Source organism: Apis cerana, linkage group LG1 (genome assembly GCF_029169275.1).
Source record: "Apis cerana isolate GH-2021 linkage group LG1, AcerK_1.0, whole genome shotgun sequence".
NCBI classification, from domain to species: domain Eukaryota; kingdom Metazoa; phylum Arthropoda; class Insecta; order Hymenoptera; family Apidae; genus Apis; species Apis cerana.
The window spans coordinates 16962634-16973209 of NC_083852.1; positions in this window are offsets into that span (position 1 = coordinate 16962634).

Below are 10576 nucleotides of genomic sequence, written 5' to 3' on the forward strand. Positions count from 1 at the left end.
CGGAAGGATTGAAAGATCAATTGTATAAAATAAATAGTGAGATGAAGAATAAAATGAAGTTGAAATAAAATAAATCGAATTGATATTGTTTCATTAAAACAAACAAAAGCAAAATTAAAATCGCGAAAAAAAATATTATCTCACAAAAATACAATCTATTTCCCATGAATCCATCAAAAAGAGAAAATCTAATTTCCCCACACGTGAAAAAAGTTGGAAAATATCACACGAAAGACACACAAGAACGGTGCACGTCGACTTCAATTTCATCCGGGTCTAAATATCCCGAGACGAAGAGGGATTAACGCTTTAATCCCTCGCCAGGGGATGAAAAGGACGTTGCACGGATGGAACGAAATGAAAACGGTGGCGTGGAATGGACGATCGAGTCCGATATTTCGCGGCTTCGCGAGAATTGGAACGTCGAAACGCTTTCCTTGCTCCTTTTTCGCGCTTCCGTGTCGGGGCGTGATCGATAATTCATGCACACTCGATTGACGGTGCCGCGGGCCGACCCCCCCTTAAAAACTGGAACGTCAGTCGTAGCCAGGCGACAGTGGAAAATCTGAAATCGATATTCCTACTCGCGAAACTCGCGTATTCGCTCCAAGGAAGTCTTATCCTCGAGATCAAAGGGAGGAAGAGAATTTCTGATAACGTGAAGAAAAGAAGAGATGTATAGACACCCTTCTTTGAATCTCTCTCTTTGATCGTTTTAGTTCATTTGTTGGATCTTTTACAATTAGAGTGTTATACGGATGGAAATGATAAGATTCTCTAATGTATGATAATGATGATATTGGAGGAATTTTCATTCGTGTGTCTTTGATTTGATGACACATTGGACAGATAGATTCGTGAAATTATTTTTGCGTATCGAGGGAACTACGAATAAATATATTAAGCTATTAAAATCGAATATTGCATAAATGTAAATTTTTATATGTGATTTTTTGCGAAACTATCGTTTAAATTCTATGAAATAATATCAACAGTCAACAAATAAATTCGAATAATTAAAGTTTCTAAAATTTGAATTGAATTTTTTTTTTATATAAGAAGAAATAAAAATAACTAAGGTAATTTTGATTTCCTAACAGCGTTCAAGATTTCTCGTATTTTTAGAATTGTATATATTTTTCCGTGTAAAGAGAATCAACAATGTAGTAAAAAAAAAAAAAAAAAAATATTAAACGAACTGCACGACTGAATACTATACAAAGGATTTATATTTTCCTTTCCTGTTTGAAATCCTACTCGCTTTCATGATTCGCGACATCAAAGCACAAGAAGGATTTCTGATACAGCACTTCAAATATCAAACTATTCTGCTATTTTTCACATTTTTCTATGAAAAGAAATGCTTGTTTCAAGATAATAGTTTGTGTAATATAAAACATTTAAAAGTTAAAAAAAGATTGTTTAGAGAACTTTTATTCGATCAAAAATTAATTGAAATTTATTTAAAGTTTCTATATCTCATGAATTGAAAAATCTAAATCATCTTCAAAACTATGAAGTGTATTTAATTAATCTAACATTAGTATAATGCATAGTTTATAAACAAATAATGAAGTAATTGTGTAGATTAAAGATATAATGTTTTATGTAAACTATATCTAATTGTAAATTCATTGCACATTATATTTGTGTCATGTTCAAAGTCGTGTCACGTGTCAACGTGCTTTGTAAGCAAGTCGAATGCAAGTTATGCTCAACACGAATATGTAATTATTTGCAATGTAGAATATGTTCATCGTTCAAAAACATGAAATATTTAAAGAGTGACTCATTCTGTTGTAAAACTGAAAATTACTTACTTTATTTTTATTTTGTAAAAAATGTTTCAAACTAAAAATAACAAAATTGACTAAACACATTAAAATTACAAAATTATATCGCGTCAGAGATACATATTACTGCGCTTCGTTAAATTACGGCTATTTATATGATGGGAAAAGTTCCCGAAAATTTTTCCCCTATGATGGAAGTTAATTGCAACCGCAAACTTGGAAACTTATACGATTATTTGAATCTTCTAACTTTCATCTTAAGTTTATAACTGGAGCTTAAGATTTATAGAATAAAAGTTTTTAATTAGAACAAAATTATTGAAACTATTGATTGATTTCGTGAAATTTCGTTTTATCGATGTTGAAAATTTAAATATTGTAATAAAATGACCTATGACTTTTTCAATGAATATCAAAAATACCTACAATTTAAATATCAAACGTATCTCCAGATTAAAAGCTATCCATTGCAAAAAGATAAAAAATTTATATACCTATAAATTTAAATATCTCTAGATCCAAAATTATTATGGCAAAAAGATTACAAGTTATGGATAATTCATGAATCAAAACTTTTTACAAATTTTTTTTATTCTCCAGAACAAAATCTAAGATTATTCATACAATCATTAAATTCAATCATTCAAATCATCAAGGAAATTATCTCATATAATATAATATGAGAAAGTAAATATCAAACATACTTTCAGATTTAAAACTATCAAAATATCAAAAATAGAAAAACTAAAAAAAATATCAAAAATCAAAATCAGATACAATAAATTCAATCAAATTCTATTCTCCAGATGAAAATATAAAATTGTTCACGCGGTATCTATTAAATACTTGCTCGTGATCGAACGCAATTGGTCAAACCGTCATGGCAATTACGATGCAATTACGCTTTGCGTCGCGTGTTCGCACGTGTTCTACGCGAATGTTTTGATGGGAGTAAGTGCATCGAATGCACGCGTGTCGCAGACAGCGAGCCAAGGTATTCGCGATGGAAAGTGATAGCGGTCAACAGTTATGCGCGACCAATGCAAGCGATCCAGGTCAAAGTTATTCCCACCGCGCACAACTATAAAGCTGCAATGCCGATATGAACCCTGCTTTCATCACCCTTCTTCTTTCACGTTTCCTTCTTATGCCATCACCCTCTTTGGTCGACCAATATCGAACCTTTGCCACGTTCGTCCATTTGTATTCCGATTAGATACTAGTTGAAAGGAAAACTTGATTGTTGACTTGATTGAGCAAAAGTATGTCATTGAACGTTTGAAATTTTGATGTAAAAGGTTTTAAATATATGACAAGATAAGAAAAGAATAGAGATTGTTAAGTTTATAATTTTTTGTTCGACTTATATTAGAAATCTTATTCTATATATTAGAATTCAGATATCGATATATATATATAAATCAGAAAATTTTATTTATATATATGAAAAATCGAACCAACTAACGATCTATATGAAAACAAAATTTTATATTGTTGTATTACAAAAAATTTACCATACGCTTGTTTTCCTCTTTTCAAATATTCATCGCGATATGCAATGGAATATTCGTGTCAATGCAAACATACGTATTCAAACTCACCTGATGGAACTCGTAAATTTTTCAAATCCTGTGGAAAAATATTTTCACAAACCAAAGATAAAATCTGTATGGTGCAAGCGCAATGAAGTGAAAATATTTAAATGTAAATTAAAAAGTAAGAAAATACGACGTGATATAAATATAGATATCAGTTAAGATATTTGTTAAAATTTTATTTAGAAGAGAAATGAATTGTACCAGTCCAAAAAAAGAAAAAATAAAGAAATATTTTTATGTGATCAGTTGGAACAAACGTGACTAAAATTTTCATCGAATTATCAAATTATTGACCAATTTGTGAGATAATTTTAAAGAATAATATCGAAAGTAATATATTATACATATTACTTGAAATAAAACCAAATTTCGATGAACGGAATATACGTGGAAAATATACGATATGAATTCTTTACTGAATTGTCATTGATGAGTAATATCAATGACAATATTATTCATACAGCATATAAACTTTACAATATTAATCAAAAGAATAGATTATTCAGATATATTTCATCATTTCTAATCAAGATATCAAAATATTCATTATATAATTACATCATGTTTCACAATTGTATCATCATTTCTTCAGACCAATATACAATGTACAATAAAAATAGTATTTTTTTTTTATCAAACCATCAAATACAAGGATATCATATCATAATATGAAAGAAGAAATCGACTGAAAGAAAGAATATTTAGTCCATATCAACTTCGTAGACCTTACATTTCTTTCTTTGCCCCATGCTCCTCTTTATTACAAACGAAAGGAACGTGGCAATTTCGCGCTAAGCGGACAAAGACTACGACTCCCGGAAAAAGGAGCACGATGGCTGCTCGTCGTGCAGCTGGTAAAAAGCTTTACTTTAAAAGTCCCCGTGGCCGTGTCTCACAGCCACTTTCGCCGTGCTCCCATTGCTCGATTTTTCTATGAGCCATTTTCATTGAGACGACGACGTCAGCTGGAAGATTTTACGCGAGGCGGAGATTCGAAGAGAGTGAATATATATTCCGGAATTAAAAATGCGAGAGTTAGATATTTATTTCTCTGCAAAATATGAGACGTTTGATTTATAGTCATGACGAAATTGCTGATTAATTTTACGCTACTTCGTAATTTTCTTTTTTATTTGTTTGTTTGATGAAAAACTGCAATAAAAATATTAAATGAAAAAAATTTGAAGTATTAAATTTCTAAAAATTTGACTTTTCCCATATATTTTGTTAATAAAATTATTTCGAAAATTATTTTCTAAAAAAGAAAAAAATTTTTGATAAATTATTTGAGAAATAAATAAATAAATTCAATTACTTAATTCTATTCTAAATAATAAATTTACGTAATTTTCAGAAAATTAACAGTGTATAATTTTAGAAAAAAATCAATTCAAAAAAATTATTAATTTATAATATCTATTGAAGAGAATTAATTATTTAGTTATTCAATTTTTAAGAAAAATTTTAAAAAATCCTAAAATCAACAATCGTGCAAAATGGGAAATAAATCATCGAATTGAAAAGTAGTTATATAACTTGAACGTTTCCGTTTCATCGTGCAGCACGAACAAAAAACACGAAGGTGTTCGCGAAATACCGATCAGTTATAAAAAGTTGAACGAGAAAAAAAAAGAAGAAAAAGAGTTCTACTTGAAAGAACAAGGATTTCTTGAGAGTTTTCTCGGAACGTAGTTGCGAAACCAACGAAATGAGATAAAAAGAATGAAGGCAAAATATTGTTATACAAAGATACATAACTTTTAATAAATTATGTTGCTCTTTAAGCATAATTTCATTGCAAAAAATGAATTTAAATCTTTTTTATTTGGTGACCATTCTCTTTGCACAGAGAATTTTGATCTTTGAAATAGTTTAAAAGAACAATATTCTAATTAATATATCTATATATATTATGACGTATATTTCTGTTTTTGATCGATCAGCATGTTTTTCCTTATGTTAGTTCATCTCATTCAATTTTGGCAACCAACGTAGCAGTACAATTTAAATCAAAGTAGATAAATTTAATTATCCAAATTGCTCGAAGACATTAAGTTATTCGACTTTTGAAAGATATTGTTGTGATTTACTTTGAAATATTAATAGAAAGTATTAATACAATTTCTTAATCAAATAATCATACTCATATAATATTAATTCATTCTTAAATAGAATAATAAATTCAAATGATATATTAATAATATTAATAATAAAAAAATAATATAAATTTTAATTGGTTTTGCATTAAATATACTTTTCTAAGGAAAAACATGTATCACGATTCAAAATAATCTCAGTTATAAACAATAAAAATAGGACTTTTACTACCTGTCGATTTATGGGAAACTGGCCAAAATTTCATTTTTATTTCCAAGACGAGATCAGAATAGAAATGTTTCGACATATATGCATTGTAATATGAAACATCTATTCAAAAGTGATCTTCAAAATATTTGAAAGAGGCTTAATTTTTTACAATTTCAATTTACTCAAACCTATTGTATTCTATTTTAAAAATAGTAAATACTAAAACGAGTAACACGAGCTAATAGACCTTATCTATTTTATTTGAAAAGATGAAATATATTGTTATATATATTATATATTGTTCCACTGTTCAATAGACATTTCGTACTATACGATTCAATAACGTATCGATCGATCTTCGAGCAACGAAAAGAAAAGAGAGAAATAATCTTTATTTTCTCCCAAATTATATACCGTTCGAGCTTTTCCAGAAGATAGAATGACATTTATCTCGGCGAAGGTTTATTTTGGCAGGGATCATGGAAATTAGTCGAACGCAAATCAGGTGAAGGCAGGCATCGAGTTAGGGCGAAAGCTTTTCCATTTGGAGTTTACCCAACGCTCGTAACCTCTATGTACATGCCGGCTAAAGAGAAAATCGACGGAGCAAAATAGGCCAGTATCCTACTGTATATCCATTCAGGAAGCCATCTGTAATGCGGTAAAAACGAGTCGCGAATCGATCTCCAGTGCGGCTGAGATCGCATTAAACGATACTTTTGTGACGAGAAGTAATTTTTTCAGAGCCACGATTAAATATTTGGGATAGTTTTAAGATGCAAAAAAAAGAAAAGGAATAAAAAATTAAACGCAATTGAAAATGCTTTAAAAAAATAAAAATTATACTATATGAATTAAAATTTTAAAGTTTCTACAGTTTAAGAGTTTGTATTATATTATTTTTAAAAAATCATATTGAAGATCTTTAAAATTAAATTAAAATTAAAATAAATTGAGAAAAACAGCCTTTTCAATATTTCTTAACAGATTTAAGTTGGATCCCTTTAGGATACTGAGAAGTTTCTGGTCGTTTTATCGAGAATTTCTCACAAACAGAGAAAAGTAGATATACATGTTTGAAGAGTTTTCGGCACGTAAGCTTTTCAGCGTTAATCGATACTTTTGAAGCTTAAAGTTATAACGAATTTAAGTTAGACGGAAATAAAATATCAAAATATTTCGAAAATATGTATCAGATGAAAATACTCAAGGGAGAATTTTAAAATTATAAAAATATAAAACAATAAAATTGATATCTATGAAGAAAATTAATAACATCAGAATGTAATCCTTTTAAAACCACTCAATTTTTATCTAAAATATTTTTTAATATTATGAAAAACAAGCGAAATATTCCAAGCGATAAAATTACGTGAAACATCCAATATATATATATATATATATATATTGATAAAATAAATTCTAATTCAAACTTTGTTATTATTTTAATACTTCAAGAATTTATTATATTATTAACAATTATGAAACACATCACTGTGTGTACACTTTAAACAATTGATTAAAATTATACATTAACAATAGAAAATTCCTCGGCATACAGTATACTTTCCTAATTATCTCCATTCATTAGCCTCAACCTAAACATGGGCGTGCATATCTTCATTAAACAAGACCACGAACATTACTTAGCCTTGTCTAGATCCCTCGCTAATCGAATTCTTTTCCTTAAAACATCGACCTCATAAATCCCATCTTCCAATAAGAAACACCCAATACTCCATTTGTTCGTACTTAACCCTAAATTCGATCCAAATTACCATACAAATTACCACGAATAATCCCATAAATCATTCAAATATATCTTCATTCACCTAGAAAGTGAAAGTAAAAATTCAATGAAGAAATGAATGGAGATCGATCTTCCTTAATAATCGAATAATCCAAATTTAGCGTCCGCACCTGTGGTTCATCGGTTAATAATTTATAAATTTATATTTCTGGCACGAGAAGCACGATCGAGATTCATTGAGAGGCCGGTACCGCGCCCAGAAACTGAATGGCCAAGATAGGATATATGGGGTGAGCCCGCCACGCCCTTGCAAATAAGTAAACGCTCGACCGATGACGCAGACCCGCGATTAGGTAGGCTCAGTGCCGAGAAAGGGCTCGCCTTCTGTTATTCGCGTAGGAGAGAGAGTTGAAGAGAAACTTTAGGGGTGAAGACGGGCTCGATCGATGATAACCGAACCAATTATCGAAAGATAGCGAAACAATGCTATTCTAACATCCGAAACCGCTAATTTTCAAATGAAATTTGTTACTTACTCTTTTGTTTTGTTGTGTAAATTGAAAAAAGATATAATGGAAAATTTTTTAGATTCAGATAATTATTGAATAAAGAATTTGAAAATGAAGATAGTTATTAATATGGATATTTCTTTAGATTTTTATATGAATTATAAGTGAATTTAATATAGATTTTTAATATTTTTTATTATAAATGAATGAATTGGAGTATTTTGATATAGAAAACTTTATCATACTTTTATTAATATCCTTTTTAAATATTTAAATACAAGTTTAAATTAAATCAAATTGGAAACAAAATGAAATAAATAAAATGTTTGCTTTTAGAAAAAAAATAATATAATCTTATTTATGACTGTATTAAAAAAAGGATATTAATTAACATTAAATTTTCCATAAATTAAACACGTTTGAAATGAGTAAATATGTCTTTAGTGGTTGCTTTTCGATTTATAAATAACTTTGATAATCATCTCGAGTAGTTATACAACAAACGACCGCAACTACTTTGTGCCTGACTTAGCATGTATCGTGATCACTTGCTAGTGATCGTGAAGAAAAATTATATATCCTTCAAAAGTTTAAGATATGTACGAAAGTTTTGTACTTTCCAGAAACTGTTTCCAACTATCGAGCTGGATATACATACAAGTCTAATCAAACAAAATTATCTAAAAATTACTTTTAATTTATAATAATTTTGTTTTCTTTTGAATTTTTATATTTTCAATGTTCCTTCACTTTCTTTATTTCATTTTCTATATTTCCAAAGAAAAAAAAATTATAAGATCGCAAATTATTCGAAATTTTCGTGAATTTACGCTATGTCTTCAATTGGTATTGGAAAAAGGTAGAAATTCCAAGTATTCCAAGACCTAATTAGAATTTCCCTCTAGAATTCCCTTCAACCATAGATGATTCGATAAAAACCAGTCCAACTATAGAAAAACTTCAAAATTTTTGATAACGAAATGTTTGAATTATATTGCTTTGCTATCTAATTAGAAGATATATAAAAAAATAACAATTTCGAGAAAATTTTCCATTGATCAAATGGAAATATGCAGTAAATGTAAGCGTTGTTTGAACAACGATCATCGAACTCTGGATGGAATTGCGACGAGGATAAAACTCCCACAGTTGGCATACATTTCATAGCACTCATGGGATTCGTCTTGAAAATGGAGAGCATGAAAAACTATAGCCTGTTCTATGGAAATATGCAATCGTTCTGCGGAAAATTCACAGTGTGTAGATCAAACGAGTCGGTTAGAAGTTGTTGAAGCGAGAAAAAGAAGAAATTCAAGGGTCAATGGTACGAAAAATATTCTCGTTGAAACATCCTGAAATCCCCTGAACGATCATTTTTATACCTTACGATATCGTCGCTTTGTGAAACGAGTAAATTTAGAAAATTTATCATTCTTTGATAAGCGATTTGTATTTTGTCCTTATCATAAATAAATTACGTTAAAATAATTTATGAATTATAATATTATAAATTTTTAATAATTCTTAAATTATAAATATTGTTTAATTCAAAAATATTTTTATATTTTATATTTTTTTAAATTTAATATAAGATTTAACAATACAAATTGCTTATTTACAATATAATATTATAGTTTTTTTTATAGTTTTTTTATTTTCACTAAACAAAAAATAATTAATGAAATAAAAAAATAATATTCGATAAACGAAGAAAGAAATATTCGATTCACACAAAAAATATAAAATGAGAATAAGTGTGAAAGCACCAAATACTCCTGACAAATATTTATTTTGATTTCGAAATGGCGTTCATGCGTTCGACGCGTGAAATAATTGAATGAGACAGAAAAATTGCCGATAGAAATGAATTTTATTTGCTTCTCGTTTACATATAAAAGTTTTATATGTTAAAATGCACGAAAAGACGAGAAGTAAAGGTAGAATCGCTCGATTGTTTCTAAATTTTTAAATTTTTTTGAATAGTAAAATATATAATATAATAAAGACAAATTAATTGATGATTTCTTAAAATAAACGTGCAACATCTTTCGAATCTATTAAAAATCACTATGAAACGTAAGAATTTTAATGAAGTTAAAAGTTATTTTATTAAAAAGTTATTTTATTAAAGTAAATAAATAACATTAGAGATCTTAAAATTAAAAAAAAATAAAGTAAAAAAGTCAAGTAATGTAAATGAAAAAAAAGAGTAAACGATCTAGAACAAATTTCTTCTGATAATTAAGACTAAATACCGAATTGTTTGCTTCTCGTTTATACTCAAACTACGAAACGAAAGATCTATTTGCATATTTCAGCGAATTGAGATCACATCAAGAAGTAGTTCCGAATACTGCACTTTTCTGTATTTCCGACGATTTTCTGCTTCGAAAATTACTACCGACATTGAGAAATTTTCACGATAATGCGACCGGAAAGAGAGACCGGAATTGAGAATAAGCGCAAATGAGCAAATCGTGTATTTGAAAAATGCTAATAGTTGTTAAAAAAAATATAAAAATATAAAAAATAAATATAAAAATATGAAATTAAATAAATTTGAATCTCTATTCTATACCTATTTTATATCTCACGTATTTTAAAGAGTTTCTAATTCTT